At 37.5% G+C, this 20,968-nt stretch overlaps 1 protein-coding gene and 1 long non-coding RNA gene across 19 annotated transcripts in view; both read right to left on the bottom strand.

Moving 5' to 3' along the window:
- CAMK2D (calcium/calmodulin dependent protein kinase II delta) overlaps positions 1-20,968 on the bottom strand; it is a 301,491-nt gene that overhangs the window by 175,563 nt on the left and 104,960 nt on the right. The window lies entirely within an intron of this gene.
- Positions 1,878-16,226, bottom strand: LOC102156306. The gene is made up of 4 exons (XR_005382626.1): positions 15,990-16,226; positions 13,394-13,462; positions 6,400-6,490; positions 1,878-2,143 (listed from the first exon to the last, which is right to left on the bottom strand). It is a non-coding gene; the product is annotated as an uncharacterized LOC102156306 (long non-coding RNA).

Here is a 20,968-nt window from a genome sequence, read left to right as displayed (position 1 = left end):
AAGGAGGGGTCAAGTGGGTAGGTAAAATAGATGAAGGGAGTTAAAAGGTACAAACTCTTCATTTAAAGCATGAGATGTAACATACAGTATGGTGGCTATAGTTACTAATATTGGATTGTATATTTGAAGATTAATGAGCTTAAATATTAAAAGTCATCATAAGAAATACATCGTAAAAATTAAGTCTATGGACACAGAAAAATGTTTTTTAGGAAGAAACAATATAATGAGTAATTCAGACCAAATACATAGATCCTTCTCAGACTGAACTGGAAAGTGGCTAGAATGGCATAGGATCTCCAAGTACTAAAAAGTATCACAAAGTAATGTTTAGTGCATACATTCCTCAGGGTTTCTATTCCTAGGCATAAGGTCATTCATATGGTACCTTGTTTCCTACAACCATCTGCTCTAAGTGGATTAATAGCTGCTTTCTTTTGCAAAGACCAAAGTCAGGAAATCTGGCCACAAACCATAAATTCTTTTTTTTTTTTTTTGACAACTTTTAAAACAGCTTTATTATTTATTTTTTTTCTTTCTTTTTTTTTTATTGGTGTTCAATTTACCAACATACAGAATAACCCCCAGTACCCGTCACCCAATCACTCCCACCCCCCGCCCTCCTCCCCTTCTACCACCCCTAGTTCGTTTCCCAGAGTTAGCAGTCTTTACGTTATGTCTCCCTTTCTGATATTTCCCACACATTTCTTCTCCCTTCCCTTATATTCCCTTTCACGATTATTTATATTCCCCACATGAATGAGAACATATAATGTTTGTCCTTCTCCGACTGACTTACTTCACTTAGCATAATACCCTCCAGTTCCATCCACGTTGAAGTAAATGGTGGGTATTTGTCATTTCTAATAGCTGAGTAATATTCCATTGTATACATAAACCACATCTTCTTTATCCACTCATCTTTCGATGGACACCGAGGCTCCTTCCACAGTTTGGCTATTGTGGCCATTGCTGCTATAAACTATAAATTCTATTGAAAAATGTATTAGGAATTTTACAGGCAAATCAATTTGAAGAAACTAAATGTAGACATGAAAAGGTATTATATGTTAAAGTTTTCATTGGTTTTAACACTGTATATGCACAAAAATACATTTTTTTAAAGGTTATCTGCTTATTAGTTTGTCTCTCTCCCAACTTCAAGAAGGGGACAATAGTGCAAACGTAATTCCCACTGCATGAGGGTTTTATTTCCACACAAAGGCTACTTCAGCATAGTTGTCACATTTACTTATTTCTCTTAAGATGGCTACTTTCAAAGGACATGATTAAAATAGCCTCACAGAAAACATGATCAATGTGAGGAGGGCAAAATCAGTGGCATCGACTGCAATAGGACACGAAGTCCAATAGGAGCAGCTCCAAACAATGTCATTTGTAAATCAATTAAAAGCTGCATTCATAGAAATCAGACATTCAGTTTACCAAACATAATCAAATTACACTTCCAGGGGGAATTAATGTCACAGTATACTTGGTCATTACTGCAGTTGTCCCTTCAAAAGGATAAACAAAAGAATCCCAGGCCGCCAGAGCCATCAGGGAGAAAGTGCAGAGGCAAGTGTGGGCTCTCCACACAGAATATCGGGCATGCAGTCCCCACTTGGCCACTTGCTGGGTAACCGTGTAAGGTGCTTCTATGCCTTAACTTCTTTACTTCATTTGTAGACATGAACACAACACTGTACCGAGCTCAGAAGGTTACTATGATGATTGAACGAGATAATGTATGCAGGGCATTTAGCGTCATGCCTGGCATGTGACATACATTCAATAAAATGTTAGTAGTTGATATAATTTTAAGAATCATTTTAAAAATGTGCAATCACATAGCAGTTGGAAGGGATGGAACATGTTTTATTAGAAATATTTCTGGAAGAATCCTTTGCTTTTAAAAATAGGACAAAAAGCACAGTCTGATCTGTGGCAGAGGCCTACAAAACACTGAGAAGCCTTTGCCTTCCAGAGTGCTGTTCACAAACCAGCTGCCATCAAGGTTTCTCTGTTCTTCCTTCCCTTTTCTGATCCTCCACAGGTGTCTATATTTTCATTTTCACACTGGGGAGAATCAGCAGTTTGAATCATGGCTGTGTCCACAGCTGGCTTCTGACATTTGGCTTATCTAACAAATCAGAAAATGGAGAGGGCCGGAGATTTCTCCAAGGAGAGAGCTCTTTCCAAGAGTAGAGAGAACTGGGCAATTAATATTAACTCAGTAATTAAATGTAAGCTACAGTATTTTCTCTATCTCTCTGATGAGGAAAGAAAACTTGGTAAGTAAAATCCATAACTCTAATGAGGAGAGAAAGAAAACACAACATCGAGCACAACAGGACATTAAGTCCAATAGCAGCAGCCACAGCTCAGTAATGACATTTGCAAATCAGTTACGAGCTGCATTCACAGAAATGAGATACTCACTGCTTATTTCCCTCAAAAATTCTGACTCCAAGGTACAATTAGCATTACACTATTTTGTTTCCATGTATTAATTTTACAAACATTTCTTGAGCACCAAATCGTGCCAACAAACTTTCTAGGTATTGAGGAATCAACAGCAAACAAAACAGTCTCTGACCTCACTTCCACCCATCTGGGAAGGCAGCCAAAATGTTCTCCCACACCTATCTAGAACAAAGATGTATTAATGACTGGAATGGGCAAGATCTTCTGAAGTTTATTTAGAAGGCCAGACTGTCCTCTATCCAACACACATGTACCTAGTTCTGTAATTATCCTCATGTAATGGTGATAGCAAAAAAAACCATAGCAAGAAAGAAAAAGAATCCCTGTCTTTATTGTGGGAACATATCAACAAAGGTGAAGGGTTCATAATTGCTTGGTGATGGTATAACAAGTAAATATTTATATAAAGATATAATTGATGGCTTACATAGTTTGAGAAAGTACTTTCTGGTAGATTTTCCCAGTCTGACTTGTAGGAAAGAACTTATCAAAATCAAGGTCTTTCCTTTGATAAATACTCATATTTCCTCTTGGTATGCATAAATCTAAGCCCCAAGATCTCTGAATGCAGATTACATTCTCAATCCAATTTAGATGGCATGAATATTACTGTAATGGTTTGACTATTATAAAAACACAAGAGAAAGTAAGGTCCTTTCAATATCTAAAACCTTATGATTTAAATAGGGAATTACACCACAAGTAATGGGCACTAAGATAGGTTTTTTATATGTTGGATTTTTTTTTTAAAGATTCTATTTATTTATTCATGAGAGACAGAGAGAGAGGGAGGTAGAAACACAGGCAGAGGGAGAAGCAGGCTCCATGCAGGAAGCCTGATGTAGGACTCGATCCCAGGATCTGGGATCATGCCCTGAGCCAAAGGCAGACGCCCAACTGCTGAGCCACCCAGGCATCCCACACGTTGAATTTCTAAACCTCATTATACTGTGAGGTGGTCTTCTTAATTTTACAGGTTTTTTTTTTTTTTTTTTTTTTTTAAGGAAAAAGAACTTGTTTCTGAAAACATAAGTAGTACAAAGATCTAGGACTCCAAAATGGTCTGTTGTACTTGAAAGCCAGTACTTTCAAACCAGTCTTTAAAACATTGATTTGTTGAGTACTTATATTTAACCCCTAAAGGAAAACAGAGTGGGCATAATGTGAATCAGGGAGTAGAAAAATGAGAATGTAATTGTGCTTATGCTTTCTAGTTAGTACCTTTTTGTGTTTTACAGGAAATCTACATTTATGGTTTATCTGCTAAGTTTACAGTTTATCTGTAACAAATGAGGAGGAATGTCTTTAGCAAGTGTGATTGATATATGCTGTATATTCTGCTGACAGGAAGCTGTACAGCCGTGTCTGTTGTTAAGGCAGGTACCCATCTTGGCTGCTTGGTACTCAAGCCATATTAGTTGATAAATATTTTAAATATCATTCCTGGTTACTGTCAACTGTTGATTTTTTATCTTTAACCCTGAACTCCCACCAAACTGCAGACTCATAGCAATGACTTATTTGACACCTCCACTTGAAGGTTCAGTTGGTATTTTAACTTTACATGTTAACCAATCCTCTACTCTTCCAACATATCTCCACCCCTAGCCACACCCATTTCCACCTGGGGCAACTATATCCTGCCAGTTTCTCAAAATTCATCTTTGAATCCCTTCTGTATGTGACAACAAACCACCATATACCCAGTGCCACTTTTAAAACACACCCTGAATCTGACTGTAGTGCTCCTTCTCCATGGCTGTTGCTCTGACTCAAGACACTGGTCCCAGCAACTATCTTGGAACTGGTCTCCCAGGCTCTGCTTTGCCCTTGCAATTGTCCAGCAACCTAGTAGCCACGGCCATCCTCTTAAAACAGAAATCAGATCAATTCACTTTTCTCCTCAGAACTTTCCAAAACGTTCCTATCTTAGTCAGCTTGGGCTGCCATAACAAAATACCACAGATTTAGGTGGCTCAAACAACCCACACTTACTTCTCACACCTCTAGAGACTGGGAAATTCTAGCTCAAGATGCTGGCAGATCTGGCTCCTGGTGAGAACTCTTTTCCTGGCTTGCAGAGGTAAGCCCTCTCAATGTGTCCTCATATGAAGGGGGGCAGGCAGCACTCTGGTGTTTCTTTATCTTCATAAAAGGGCACTAGTCCCATCCCGAGGGTCCCCCCTCTCATGTTAACGTAATTACCTCACAAAGGCCCTACCACAAATATACCACATTGGGAATTAAGGCTTTAACATCGGAATTTGAGGGAGGCACACACGTTCAGTACATAACACCGTATCACTAGGACAGAAACTGAAGATCCTTACTACAACCTAGAGGCCTCTGTCACCTATCTGGTGGCATCACCTACAACCGCCTGCCCCCTCACTCCACACCATACCAGGCCACATGGGCCTATGTGTTGCTCTCAGCCATGCCAGGCAAGCTCCCAACTCACTAGCCCTGCAAGGCTCATTCCTCCTTGGGAATTGCAAAGTCTGTTCTCTCACTTCCTTCTGGGTTTAGCTTCCTTATCACAATTTGTTTATCCTCAGCCCCTGCCAGCAGAGTATAAGCAGAATAAGGCCTAGAAATTTTACTAGCTTTGTTCAGTCATATCACAGGTACCTATAAGAGTAAATAACACGACAGATATTCAACAAGTATTTGCTAAATGGATGAATAAATGAGTAAGGCTGATATCATAGGCCAAATGTCATTCTAAACCTGCAATGATTTTCCTACAATTTTCAAAATAGTCTTAACATCCAAAATTGAACATAGCCTCAATTTTGTTTTATTTTTCAAAATAACATAAAATATATTGTGCAGGATAAGAAATTTGAATGAGAGTAAAGAATAAAATGGAGTTATTTTAAGTCCCATTAGCAAGTTTCATAAACTTATGAGCCCTTATCTTTCCTCTCTTGGTTTCATTTGGGTTAGGTTTCAGAAATCTTCATTCAAGAAGCTAAATGCATTCTTTTGTTTTGGTTTGGGCACATAATTAACAATCTTTAGCAGCCAACAAACAATAATCCAACTATTCAGTATATCCTTTGAAATCTATCATCTATAGATTTACTCTGATATAAAACTTGGACCCAAATTGCTCTGAAGTATCTATCCAGTAAGATACCATCTGAATGTTGTTTTCAGAAACTACAGAGGTGTAAGGTTTTTTTTGCCTGTAGATTGGTTTGTAGGCATTTTACTGTGCAGGCCCTTGTTGACTAGGCAAACGAGTTGAAATGCTCTTGAAATAATAATTTTAAAATTTCATACAAGGGCTCTGAGTCTCTGAACTGGTTCCCTAAGGTTCTACACCAACAAAAAAGAATGGCAGCCTTGTCCTCGTGCATCCTTGCTATCCTCCCTCTCCCAGATCTGGTTTTATGTATCCACCTCTCTTGGTACCTCCCGATTTGTAGCTGAAGAGCCTGACCCACTGGTCACCCAAATTTCTGAATCCTCTAAGCAGAAGGTATGAGCAAGTGTATGCAAATGATTCTGTACATTTGTATGGACACAGTCTAAAGAAACCTCAGATGAAGAAAAGGGAAGCCTGACTGGGAAGATGAGGCTGAAAACTATAGAGCTGAACAGAAACACATAAAACAGCTCCAATTAGATGAGTGTGTGTGTGTGTGTGTGTGTGTGTGTGTGTGAGAGAGAGAGAGAGAGAGAGACAGACAGAGAAACAGAGAGACAGAGACAGAGAAGGAGACAGAGAGAAATAGAAAGGAGGGAGAGCATGAGAGCAAGTGAGAACCAGAGTACAAGAAGACAAACGAGGTAGGTGTTTGGAGCAAGTGGTGTGAGGATGAGAGTCCCCAGCAAGCAGTGTCCTCTTTTCTAAGCTGGGATTCCTACCGGGATATCTTCCTAGGGGGAAGGTTAGATACTTACAAGGAGCAGGATACAATGTTCTCTCAGTTCTGCCAGGTGCAGTTTTAGGAAAACAGAGGTAGGAGGCAATTGGATCAGTTTATGGCTTTAGCTGAGAGAGATTCAGAGAAAAAAAAAAATAAAGGAATTTCACCATCACTAAGCAGATACCTGCTTCTAAAAAGCAAACTCATCAGGGCTATGTTCCTATCCAGCTTCTGTTCAAGCAACTCTAGAGAAAAATACTATTCAAATATTCCCCAGATCGGGGGGGCACCAGGGTGGCTCAGTTTGTAAAGCATCCGACTCGGTTTTGGCTCAGGTCATTATCTCAGGGTCCTGTGATGAAGCCCCATCGTGGGTTTCAAACTGAACCCGAAGTCTGCTTGAGATTCTCTCTCTCCCTGCTCCTCTCCCCACTCCCATACTCTTTCTCAAATAAATAAATCTTAAACATATATACACATGTATGTATATATGTGTGCATATATATGTGAGTGTGTATGGATGGGTGGATTGATGGATGTATAGATATTTTCCCCAGATCTGCCCCCAATTTGATCCAACCAACAGGAAAGGAATGACTCAGACACAGAGTCAATCCAAAGTGCTCTGTTAGGGGGAAAACGTGGTAGGGGCAGAGCTTTCCATCTGAAGTAAAAGGTAACATTTTCATCTATTTCCTCCTCCTCCCAGGTAGCTAATGATCTAGGCTCACTGTGAATTACACAAAAAAATTATACAAAAAATGAACAGTAAATTGTGAAAGCAATATAAACAGACATGATTATTATGTTATAGTTTGTGCTAGACTTAATGGCAACTTATGTGCTAGGACCTGAAAATAAAATGTGAATGAGGTCCCTAACACCAATGAACTAAGTCTGGGGGTAATATTCATAGGTAAACACATAATGTATAAGAGTAGCTGCTAGCCTGCATAGCACATTTTAAAAAGGCAGCCCTTGTAAGGCAGCCCTTGTATCAGTCTGACTCATCCCTTTAGCTAGATACCTTCCTATACTGAAAACCTTCCCCAGACTACCCACTAGAGGTGTCAAGAATGGCAGAGGGTTCATGCCAGAGATAAGGCCTAAAAAAATTATATATGCTTGGAGGTAGCAGGAGGGGGGACAGTTTCCCCACAAAAGCAGTATGAATAAAAAGGCATCAAGAAAAGATGGTAAACTTCGAGACTGGAGGTGGGGAGGAGAGAGGATATGGTCTATATGGCTGGACAGTAGAGAACAGTTAAGGAAACTGAAATGTAAAATATTTTGCAAAGTTGGGATTTTAGAATTTAACTTGAGGAACTAGAGAACTGTAGAAGGATTTTAAGAAGAGGAGTGACAGATCTGATCTGCACTCTTAAAAGCCCACTTTCTGGGGCCCTTAGTGGCTCAGTCAGTTAAGTGTCTGCCTTTGGCTCAGGTCATCATCCCAAGCTCCTGGACTGGGACCATATTGGGCTTACTGCTCAGCAGGGAGCCTGGTTCTTCCTTTCCCTCTGCTCCTACTTCTCCCCCTGCTTGTGCTCTCTGGTTCTCTCTCAAACAGATAAATAAAATCTCTCTCTTTTTTAAGCCCCCTTTCTTAGAAGCAAAATGGAGAGCTGAGAAGAGGAAAGGTTTATTGGAGCCTGTCCTGTGGTATGTGGGTAAAGAGGAAGCAACAAATTTAAAAGTCATTTAGGAAGTTAAGTGAAGGGAATTGCTAAGTGATTATATAAGTTGGCAAGGGAAAGAGAGGTGGGCAGGATAAAACCAGGTTTCTGGCTTAGGCAAGGCTAGAAGGTAAGGCAGGGAACACAAGCAGAGAAACAGGTTTGGGTGAGGGTCATGTAGGGCAGCAGGGGAAAACAAGGTCCATTTTGTATATGGTATTACTATTAAGGTACCAGTATACAACATTCAAGAAATATTCAAGTAATAGGAAGCCCATCTGAATAGAAATATTAAGTGGGGAAAAATTGGTATGTGAATGAGATGCCCTGGTTAGATTTAAGAGACAGGCAAAGGAAGAGAAATTCAGGAAGAAGACTGAAAGAAAATAAGTTGTTCAAGACAAAGAAGAAATCTAGAATACACGACATGTTACAAAAGCCAAAGCAGGTGACTCACTCTTGCAACTATAGAGAGATCAAGTAAGACCAGAACCTAAAAAATTTCACTGAACTTAGTAATAAGGAGGTGGCTTCTAATCATGAGGAGAACAGTTTCACTGGAACATAAGGGAAGAAGCCAGAATGTAGAAGCTGAGGAAATGGAAACAGAGTGCTTCTTTAAAAAAACAAATAACAAATAACTGTTCAGTGAAATGGAAATGGGAAGGAATGGGGAGGAATTACTTAAATAACTGTTTACATAATTTTTTAAATGTAGAAGGATGGTTACCCAGCATTATCCCTAGAACAGACTCACGTCAACTTCTATGTCTGGAGAAAACATTGTTCCCTCCTTAAATCTCAGAGGTATTCAAATCTGCTCAATATTCTGCCTAAAACACTGACAGACAACATGAGACTCTCTCTTCTCTATATATCTAATTTGGGCACTTAATTACATGCACTTTTAAACTGCTGAGTATTTTCATTTGCAAATGTCCTAGCTTCCTGCACAAGTAGGAAGCCCCTACCATGTCAACAATATTTGGTGCCATGTAGGCCACGTCCTAGGGCTTTATTTAAATAAAAAGTAATGCAGCTGCACAAAGAGCGCACATAGCTTTGAGCAGAGGAGGAAGTAAAGAACAGAAGGCTTGTAGAGTAGAACTGTGAACTTTGGAATCAAACAAATGTATTTGAATCTTGGTTCCACCCTTCATAAAGTAAGTCACCCTCAGGCAAATTAATTAATCTGAGACCGAACTTCTTCATAGGTACAAGATACACAGCAGGTGCTCAATATTTATTAAGTTGAATCAAAAAATGGAGAGGATAATACCTGTAGAGTAGTTGTTTAGAAAATTAAATATGCTCATTATGGTAAGTGTTTAGACAACAGGTTTCAGTTTGCAAAATGAACATTAGGATAAGGTTAAAAATGTGGAATAAGAGGGTGAGGGAATGGGTGAAATAGGTGATGAGGATTAAGGAGAGCACTTGTGATGAGCACTGGCTAATATATGGAATTGGTGAATCACTAAATTCTCCACTTGAAACTAACATTACACTGTATGTTAACAGGAATTTAAATAAAAACTTAAAAGTGCAAAGTAAGAGATATACTACAACTTCAAGAAAAAGAGAATGACCAAGCAGTATTACAAAATCATTTATAAGTAGATCTATAATCAAATTATATTAGATATAGCAGGAATTATCTCTTATATAACTCAAGGATTAGCAATTAAACAATCAAAACACCAAATAAATAAATCCTCAGAAGTGAAAATCTTTCTCAGAAGACCAGTTTTATTTCTTCAGTCTGTATCTATTCAAATATATGCCTTAAAAAATGGAACTTTGGACGGAATGGGATTATTTTGTCTTCCACGATACTAGAGGTAAGCTGTATTGCAAGGACAGTAGCATTAGTGTGCAGAGGATGGTGTGGAAAGTTGGGAGGATGGAAGATCAAGGCCAGAGGTAGCTATCACAGGTTCAGCTCACTAATAGGGCTGTCTGCAAAGTCACACATGGGGGCTCATGAGTCCAGACTTCAAGTGTGTAGAAAAAATGGTCCAGAGCCCAGAAAGTCCAAGTCCAAAGACAAGAGCTATGTCAGAGTATCAATTACCAGTGGTAGGACAGGGTCTGGGACTGTGTTAATGGTCTTTTGAAACCAGGGAATTCTGATAAGTTGTTGACACAAAGTAAGAATTGTTCACCATGGCTGGCCGTTTGCAGTCTACATCTATACACAAATAAGTGAGTGAGACTGGGTCAGGTATTTCCCAGGCTCAGCAGAAGAAACCAGCAGCCTCGCCTTCCACCGACCATCTTGATAACCTACTGAAATGGCTCTGTGCCTAGATGTGGTTTTCTCATTTCTCCCACCACGGGAAATTTGTTATATCTGAGGTGCCAAGATGTTCAAAAAATGGTATTGCCTTTTCTGAGCAATATAAGGCTACCCATCAGGGCTCACACTACATTGCCCCATCCTGGTTAAACTGGGCAGAGAGTTTAAGGGGATCCAGGTCAGCTCCAAAAGTGCAAATACATTTAAAGAATACAGGGATTTCCTCATGAGATATTTGCAAATGAAGATAAATATGTTCTCTTCTGTACTCTCATAGAAAGGATCCTTTAGTACATCAAAATTAGTTCATTCTCGCTTATACCTATTGTCAGAATGGTTTCATGTTATTAATAAAGGCAAAATCTCAGCTGAGGCCAATCATTAGAGAGGCAGGCCCTGGTAGACTCAGTATGTTTTGGGAAGCACAGGGGAAGATTAAATACAAAAAGAAAAAGACCTCAACAATAGCAGAATAAGTAGAAAAGATAACACCCTGTCAGATTCATGGCTTAGAGAGCAGTACATCTGCCAAATAAGGACAAACCTGGCCTAGGTTTTATACAAGGCAAAAGTTAAAAACTATGAGGAAAAAGTCAGGGCTCAAAGTTATTTTGGAAATAGTGCATGTATGTGTAAATTCAGATGTACTCTGAAACAAAATCAATTTTCAAGTAAAATAAAAAGGTAAGCTTTGAGTGATATCCCCTTAAGATGTAAACCAAATTTACCATCTGTAGGTTAGGTAGGTGTGGTAGTTGGCTGATGAGGCAAAAAGAGGTGGGCAGCAACTACCTAGAAGCCCATTTATGAAGTGTCTGCGGCTGCTTTGCACTACAATGACAAAGTTAAAAATAAGGGCAAGAGATCACATGGCTGCAAAACCTAAAATACTTATTATTGGGTGCTTTACAGAAGTAGTTTGCCAATCCTTGCTTCAGAGGCTTTAAAAGAATCGGTGAGGATAGGATGCTATTATGAAAGCATAAGTCAGGCTGACAACCAGTACTCTTTATTTACTCAAAAGTTTGATAATTTTATCTGGACAGTAGGCATTGGTTTTGAAGTATGGAACAAACTAATGGCTATTCCATAAAGGTCTAAGAATGAGGCTCACTATCAAATCAGTAAATGATCTGGCAAGAGAAAAAAAATGGTGATATTTATTGATAGTACAGTTCTGCTTCCTGGGGTATCACTAAAATGCTCCCTAAGGTGGAGAAGCAGCTGGCAGTTTTAGGTATCAGCCAGATAAAAGAGACAATGACCTTGACATTCAACAAAGATGACTCATGTTCTCCAGGTTGCATGGGAAATACGTCAAAGGTTACCAAGAGGGCTCTGGGCCAAGATTCCAGCCAGTAGAATGGGAATTTCAGACTAAATGATAAGGATTGTTCAGGAAGACCAGGCAGCAAAAAAGAGGTATGCTAACTCATATGGTTTATTGATCTTCTAAACCAGGTAGGATCCATATATTTGTTCTCCTGCTTTTGTAGTCTTTATTTAGTTATGTACTTGCCCTAGCCTACTGATACTGATTTTAGCCAGAGGAAAACCTAAGTTCTATAGACGAGCCCTCTACTTGAATAAAAACGCTGTGTCATAAGTTGAAATTTATATTTTTTCCAATAGAAGTGTTTGTTCCCCTTCAGATTATCTACATTTAATAAAAATATATGTTTATTGTTTAACATGCATCATTTAATGTGTGACATTTATTTGTTGAGCACAGACTTGAAGCCAAACACTATTTTTGGTACAGGGGATACAATTAGTCAGCAAAGTCCCTGCCTTCATTGAGGTTTTACATGCTAGTGGGTAGAAAATAAATCAACAAGTAAATATTCAGTATCATGATAAAGGCTATAGAGAAAAAAATAGAGGAAGGAGGGAAGAAGACAGGGAGTGCAGGGTGGGCATGGGGGAAAGAGGCTGCTTTTTATGCAGAGCTATTAGGGAAGGTTTCCTGGATGAGGTAATGGTTGAGCAATGGCCTGAAGGAAGGGAACTAGCATTCCTGTGGGGAGTAGAGGGTAGCAGTGCCCTCAGGAGGGACACATAGTGTACTCATGAACCCCCAGGGGCCAAGGGGCTGGGGCAGAGCAAGTGAAGGGGAGAGAAGAGCTAAGATCAGGAAGGTAAAGGGACAGGTGATCCTTGTGGAAGGCTTCACACCATTGTGAAGGCTCTAGGACTTGTGCCGAGTGAAGTAGGAAGCAGAGGACAGATGTGATCTGACTCAAACACAGCAAGAGCAAATCTGTTAAAAGTAAGTGGGATATTACCACTTCACCAAAAATATTGGTGAAGTGGTAATATCCCAAATTAAAAACAAGTAACATCAACATACCTGTTCACTTATTGTCTCAAAAAAATAACATTTTCTAGTTTTTGGAAAAACCTTGGGAGAGAGTTACAACATTCTTTTTTTCATTTTATTGGGAAACGCTTTGCAACTGTTTTATCATATTAACACATCACTGATTTGGAATAACTAGGGAGACGATCTATGAAAATTGGTTAAAATATTAAATAATCTATTTAAATAAATTTCACTATCCTTTAGCATGTGAAGTAAGAAATCAGGCTTGCCAACACTAATAAAAGTTGTTTTAATAAAAAGATTTCTTTTGGGGGTGGGGGGTGAGAGAGAATCTTAAGCAGGCTCCATGCTCAGCATGGAGGCCAACCTTGGGCTTGATCTCACGATCCTGAGATCATGACCTGAGCTGAGATCAAGAGTTGGACACTTAACCAACTGAGCCACCCAGGGATTTCAAATAAACAGATTTGTAAAGGATTGTAATTAGCAGATGTCAGCATCAGTCTACACTAGGTTAACTTCTAAGGATACTATCTAAGGGATACTTCAAAATGTCTCAAAACAGTTTATTCTCTACATGAGATACATATCCAAAATCTTAAAAAAAATCTTACATTATTCCTTTTCTTAATAGTATATTTGGGGGGTATATTAGTAATATAAAGGTATAAATAGGCATAAATAAATGTAAGCCTAGTTTAGCTCAGTGTCTGTCCAGTGTTTTACTTACCAAGTGAGCTGGGTGATGCTTCTCCATTCCACAATCAGGCTGCATCTCCAACCCAAAATGCACACTTTACTAAGATAGGAGTTGAAGTGAATAGAAATTTGTAAATCTTTTACAAAGATTACAAGATCATTAAGACTACTATGGGAGTCACATTTAAGATTAAGGGACCATTCTACTATGTTTCTTCAAAGTAAGTTTTGTTCTGTTTTAATATGAAATCTATGGTGAAAGGTCCATATTTGGGCTCTACTGGTCTCTGAAAATTTCAAACTACATAAAAACTTTGGGGTCAGTATGCAATTTTATAGAGAAGGAGAATCTATGACTATAAAAGTTTATCTGAACATGGTTCAAGATCCAAAAGTGATAAAATCAAAAAGGATCACAATGAAGATAAAATTACTTCCTAGAGAATTACTGTTCTTTTTATGATTCTTGGGATACTCTCATTTTTTACTTCAATATTGACTTACATAGTTTCTCCTAGTTTTAAATTAAAAAAAAAACTTAAAATATAAAAATACCCTTTTTCAATGATTCAGAAAAATTTTTTTAAAGATTTTATTTATTCATGAGAGAGAGAGAGAGAGAGAGAGAGAGGCAGAGACACAGGCAGAGGGAGAAGCAGGCTCCATGCAGAGAGCCTGACGTGGGACTCGATCTTGGGTCTCCAGGATCAGGCCCTGGGCTGAAGGCAGCGCTAAACCCCTGAGCCACCAGGGCTGCCCAGAAAAAAATATTCTAATCTGTAACTTGATATCACTTATGGCTGACATTTAAACTAGTTATTTTTCTACTCTTTGGTTAAAAGAGAATATTTTAGAAACTTTTATTCACAGGATAGTTTATACAAGTATCATTGCTTACTTGTTCTTCATTAAAGGGGACATATTGACTAATTTTATTTTTCATTTATTTTTTGACTAATTTTATATTATATATATATATATATATATATATATATATATATACACATATATATATGAAAATCACATGGGTCCAGGGCTAAACCAAGTAAGTCTAGCTCTTCGCTGTATTACTGTTATTGTTGCTCTTACCTTAAATCAAGGTTTCCCAATCTCAGCACTATTAATATTTTGGACGAAATAATTCATTACTGTGAGGGGCTGTCTTGTCCCTTGTAGGATTTTAGTGGCATCTGAGGCTTCTATTCAATTGATACCGGATGGGCACCTTTAGTTCTGATGACCTAAATGCATAGTGCCAAAGGTCCCCAGGAAGAAGAAAGAGTAAAAGCTACAAAATTACCCCAGGTTGAAAACCTACCTTGAATCGATTCTTTGGCTTTTGGGGATGGGGGAAGGGGATTGGCCTTATCTCATTTCTCTTGTCCATATTATGAATGTATTCTTAGAAAGTGACCAGGAGATGTAATTTAATTTTAAAGGGCAGATTTATAAAAGAAATATCAAAAGAAAAGGTCACTGGAATAATCTATAGAATATGAAAATGACATTTGAAAACCATGTTTTATCAGAGCGCTTCTCTTTAAAGTTCCTAACAAATAAGTTTAAAAATATATTTGGTACTACTACCTTTAATTTTTTTATATTTATTTTAAGATTTTATTTATTTATGAGAGACACAGAGAGAGGCAGAGACACAAGGAGAGAGAGAAGCAGGCTCCATCAGGGAGCCCAATGTGGGACTCAATCCTGAGACTCCAGGATCACGCCCTGGGCCAAAGAGAAGCACTCAACTGCTGAGCCACTCAGGCGTCCCTGGTACTACTACCTTTTAAATGAGACACCAGGGGATGGCAACTGGCAGAAGAAAAAATATGATCTTCAATATATTAATTTTATTGTAGCTCTACAAAATCAAACCTGTTAATAAAACATAGACTTAGTCCTTTCCTTATAAGAGTAAATACTGATATAAGCCTATCTAAGATCAACACATTTTAACTATTACTTGCTAAAATGAAAAGAAGGGCAGCCCGGGTACTACTTACTACTTATTCAGAAGATATTTTGAGAATCCAGCTTGACTATCTTTACTTCCTGCATGAAAAAAAGGACCCAAAACCAAAGGTCTAGCTACCCTTCAAGTCTTGGTCTAAGAGGGATGATCATAACCATTGCCAACAGCTTCCACCCTGAAGAGGAATGCCCAAATGGGAAAAGGCTTAGAGTTTTTAGGAAAAAGTGAATGATCCAGCTTTTACATAGTGTTGTTTGTCATTTCTATTTTTCCTTCTTCGTCCATTGCCCCTCCAAAAAGGTATTTTCCAATCTTCAAAATATACTTTCACCAGGGGTACCTGGGTAGCACATTTGATTAAGCCTCCAACTCTTGGTTTTGGCTCAGGTCATGACCTGAAGGTCATGAGATGGATGAAGCCCCAGGGTGGGCTCCAGGCTCCGTATGGAGTTTCCTGAGTATCCTCCCTCTCACTCTGCCTCTCCTTCTCATGTGCACGCACACGCACACACACACACTCTCTCTCTCACATAAATCTTAAAAAAAAAAAAATACTTTCATGTTCTCAATTCAATTAAATTTCTAATTTCTCCCAACTTCCTTCCCCTCCTTTGTTCCCTATTCTTAAAGAAATATACATCTCTCCACTCACCCAAACTAGAAACCTCAGAAAAACCACGTTCTATTCCATTTACTACAGTTTAACTGCTGCCCAAGATTTCCTAATTCTACCCTCACAATATCTCTAGTATCTTTGCCCTTCTTTCCATTTCTGTTCTCATTACCATGGTTTAGAAATTCATTATTTGCCTTATATATAAATTAATTTTCAAATGCTCTTTCAACACAAATTTATCCTGACTCCAAAAAATTATGTTTATTACTGCCAAAATTGTTCTTCTAAGAAACCAATATAATCATATGAGTCAAATAAATAAATCTTTAATAATTCTTCATTTCTAAAGATTTAGAGATCAAAAACTTTGGCATAGAAAAGTTGACGCTCTGTTATCATTCCTAATCAAGCTTTATGGCCAACACACCAATATACTCCAGTCATTCCAGGTTTTCTATTATTCTTTTTATTTAAATTAATTAACATATAACATATTATTTGTTTCAGAGGTAGCAGTCAGTGACTCATCAGTCTTATATAACACCCAGTGCTCATTGCATCACATGCCCTCCCTTAAAGTCCACCATCTAGTTACCCCATCCCTCCCACATCCCTCTCCTCCAGCAACCCTCAGTTTGTTTCCTGTGATTAAGAGTCTTCTACAGTTCGTCTCCATCTCTGATTTCATCTTGTTTTATTTTTTCCCTCCCTTCCCCTATGACCCTGTTTTGTGTTCCTAAATTTCACATATGAGTGATAACATGGTAATTGTCTTTCTGACTATTTTGTTTAGCATAATACCAATTCCATCCACATCATTACAAATGACAAGATTTCATTTTTTGATGGCTAAGTAGTATTCCATTGTGTGTCTATGTATGTATATATGTATACACACACACACACACACACACACACACACACCCCATCTTTATTCTTCTGTTATAAACATTGGAGTGCAGGTGCCCCTTCAGATCACTACATTTGTTTCTTTGGGGTAAATCCCTAGTAGTGCAATTGCTCAGTCATAAGGTAGCTCTATTTTCAACTTTTTAAAGATTTTTTATTTACTTGAGACACACACACAGAGACAGACAGACAGACAGGCAGGCAGAGGGAGAAGCAGGCTCCATGCAGGGAGCCTAATGCGGGACTCGATCCCGGGTCTCCAGGATCACGCCCTGAGCTGAAGATGGCACTAAACCGCTAAGCCACCAGGGCTGCCCTATTTTCAACTTTTTGAGGAACCTCCATACTATTTTCCAGAGTGGCTGCAGCAGCTTGCATTCCTGCCAACAGTGTAAGAGGGTTCCCCTTTCTCTGCATCCTCATCAACATCTGCTGTTTCCTCACTTGTTAATTTTAGCCATTCTGACTGGTGTGAGGTGGTATCTCATTGTGGTTTTGATTTGTATTTCCCTGATACAAAGTGATATGGAGTATATTTTCATGTGTCTGTCGACCATGCGTATGTCTTCTTAGGAGAAATGTCTGTTCATGTCTTCTGCCTATTTCTTGATCGGATTATTTGTTCTTTGGGTGTTGAATTTGATAAGTTCTTTATAGATTCTGGATACTAGCCCTTTATCTGATAAGACATTTGCAAATATCTTCTCCCATTCTGTCAGTTGTCCTTTGGTTTTGTCGACTCTATCATTTTTCAGGAGTAACATGAACTTTCACAACTGATCTTTTCCTTTTATTGTTTTGTCTTTCTACCCTGCTATTGAGTATAAAATACCTGCTCATTTATGGCAAAAACTTTTTTCATTATATAATGCATTTCAGTTAAAATTATTAGTTTATTACTTAGTGCTCTCATGGCACCTTAGTAATAGCATCATTAAGTATGTAACCACATTATATTTTAGTTGTACACATAACTATCTGCCCTCCAAAACAGTGAACTTGTGGTCAAGGACTATGGTTCATTCATCATTATAGTCATCTTTCAGTATTTTAACTGCAACTAAGTTAGCAGTATTCAAATTAATGCTTAATACTAATCATAGGAAATAGAAGACAACTTGCAGATTATATATACTTTTATTTTGCTCCTCTTTTTTTTTCATTTTACTTTTACCCTGGCATTATTTTTTAATTCTGAAATCAAGTGTGGATTTAAAAAAAAAAAAAAAAAAAGACTCAGGGCACCTGGGTGGCTCAGTTGGTTAAGCATCTGCCTTTGGCTCAGGTCATGATCCCAGGGTCTTGGGATCCAGTCCTGCATTGGGCCCCTGCTCAGTGGGGAGCCTGTTTCTCCCTTTCCCTCTGATGCTCTCCCTGCTTTTAAGCTTGCTTGCTCTCTCTTTCTCCATCAAATAAATAACATCTTTTAAAAAAGGCTTATCTAATGATTTTTATGAAATTAGAAGAAAAAATAGGTAGCAAGAAATTTTATTAAATTTTTAAAAGCTTTTAAGGAATATTTTCAGAATAGGGGTGCCTGGGTAGCTCAGTCAGTTAAGCATTTGCCTTCAGCTCAGGTCATGATCCCAGCGTTCTGGGATGGGCTCCCTGCTCATGGGGGGAGCTGGCTTTTCTCTCTCTCTTTCCTCTTCCCCACCACTCATGCACCCTTGCTCTCTTTCTCTCTCTTTCCAATAAATAAAATCTTTTCAAAAATATTTTCAGAGCTAATTAAAATATAACAGTATGCTTCACCACTTCAATTTGAAAGTGAGAGGTCTGCTTAGGAAATATAGATTAACAATTAAAAAGCATAGTTATGTAGTTTTTAAAAACATATCCAATGTAAATTCATCTATATGTGTAGAAATCACTGCTACCTAAGGAAATTATAATTCAGGATATCCTTATGGGGGAACTGTTTACACAATTTAAGTTTCCAATATTCTAAGTCAATTAATTTTCTGAACAGAACACATGAAAGACAAGCTATCCTATATCTCAAAATAACGGACTCATAAAAATTATTGTCATCTTCTTTGGTGATTAACATTATAGTCTACAGAAAATTTTCTTATTCTAAGTCTTTTGTTGAACTACTTACAGAATAAACTTATGACTAAAAATTGAAAGCAAACTTTGAAGAATAAACTATAAAAACTACTAAACTTCAATAGTGTGAACAAAATCTTACCACATAATTTCTGTCACTTCATAGGAAATGTATTATAAATTACTACAGAAGTACAAAATGTGAAAGAGTAAGAGAATTCAAGTCATATATAACTGTATGTACCTATTTCCTTTCCTTCCACATACACCATTAGCTTTGTAAACTAAATAATCAACAAACTGAACATATCAAACAATAACCTGTCATAATCACTACTTTACAACAAGCTCATTAGATCTAGGGTAGTTTTTGTGAAGCAGATACAAACCAAATATAAAGAACAAACACTTCTAACTACGGAACATTTTAAAAGAAAATAAATTCTTACTTTCAAATTTATAAATAATAGGAATATAGAGCTCCCTTCCCTAAAGTGGAAACTTTTCTGTCAAACTAAACCACAGTTTACATTACAAAATGCTAGAAATAAATGCTATAGTTGGACTCTAAATTATACTCTCAAAAGTTATCTCAAAACTCTAAAGTAGTATTCCTATGTATACTCTATTAAAATAAGTTATAAGTAAAAAAAATAAATAAAGTATAAGCAATGATTACTTAAAACACCCCACGCACACACACACATACATACACACACAACTCCAAGGGCTTATCTGATCTTAGAATCCATAATCTCATGTGTCATATCCCAATTCTTTTTCTACAATTTAAAGAATAGTTTTTAAAAATTTGTCAGTGTCACACATCAATTACTGTTGTTGGTTTATTTCCTTAACCCTTATTGTGTTCTGAAAAATATTTGTTTTCCTTATCAAGAAGAAGAAGGGAGTAAAAGATAGTCTTGCATAGCACGTAAGTAATTCAGGGTCAGATCTGACCACCTAAAAGCTTTTTCACCAAGACACTAAAAATTATTAAATTATAACAAAATTGTCATTAAAATCTAATTAGTTCTATAATATCAGTATTTGCCATAAGTGTTTCAATAATCTTTTGCTGATATTTCACCTCTAGAGTAAGGGCTGGAAATAAATAGTAAAATTACATAATATCTCTAGGAAAGAATCTCAGTCTGCTGTTATTTTAACTAATCTTTGTAAAATTTGAAGATTATTTATTAAGCAACAATGTGACTAATTCAGAGTTACACAACTACAGGCAACACAGTGTGGTATTGAAGAGTATGGATTATGATACCAGAATGTGAAGGCTGGAATGTCTATTACCTTCTAGCTGTCTGACCTTGGTTGACTGTATAACCTGTTTGGGCTTTATATTCCTTGTCTGTAAAATAGAGACAAGCATGGCACTTATTTGTTTTGAAGGTTAAAAGACTGGATGCATGGAAAGCATTTAGATTAGTGTCTGATAACATAGTTAACAGCTCTGCTTTTCATTGTAGTGACAAGGTGCCTTGCTCATTAGCACAGTACGCAGTGCATCAGTCTCCTAATTGTAGTGACAAAGTTCATTGAAATTTCAACCCAATTTTTTTTCTTTTATTCAGCGCATCTTCAAATCTCAACACGATAGCTTATTGTATCTAAGTTTATTTTTGTGGTCAAAACTATCAGAAGAAGGTAAAATAGCAATGATTTTTGAAGGATTAAAAGGTTCCTCAACTCTTTTCATCATTTCCAGGCTACATGAGCTGTTCTTACCCAGGGTGAGGCAAGGGAGTGGAGAGGGCATTCTGTATAATTGAAGCCCCAGTAAAACAAGCAAATAAAGAAAGAAAATGTCCTAGTAATGTTTGGAATTATTTTTTCTTTTGAAGTGTCAGTTTAGGGCACAATACTGAGTCCAAGGAACTATTATAAACTTCCAAAACTCAATTATGAGTTGAACATAATGAAGACGAGACAAGATGAAAATAAAAAAGGTTTAGTAGAACAAAACAGAGGATATATTTGAGTAAGCATTATGACTGATAAATCAAAGTACATTATCTAATAAATCCAAATCACAAATT

This window comes from Canis lupus, chromosome 32 (genome assembly GCF_011100685.1).
Source record: "Canis lupus familiaris isolate Mischka breed German Shepherd chromosome 32, alternate assembly UU_Cfam_GSD_1.0, whole genome shotgun sequence".
NCBI classification, from domain to species: Eukaryota; Metazoa; Chordata; class Mammalia; order Carnivora; family Canidae; genus Canis; species Canis lupus.
Note: the sequence above shows the minus strand (reverse complement) of the source record. Positions and strands in the feature narration are given on the sequence as shown.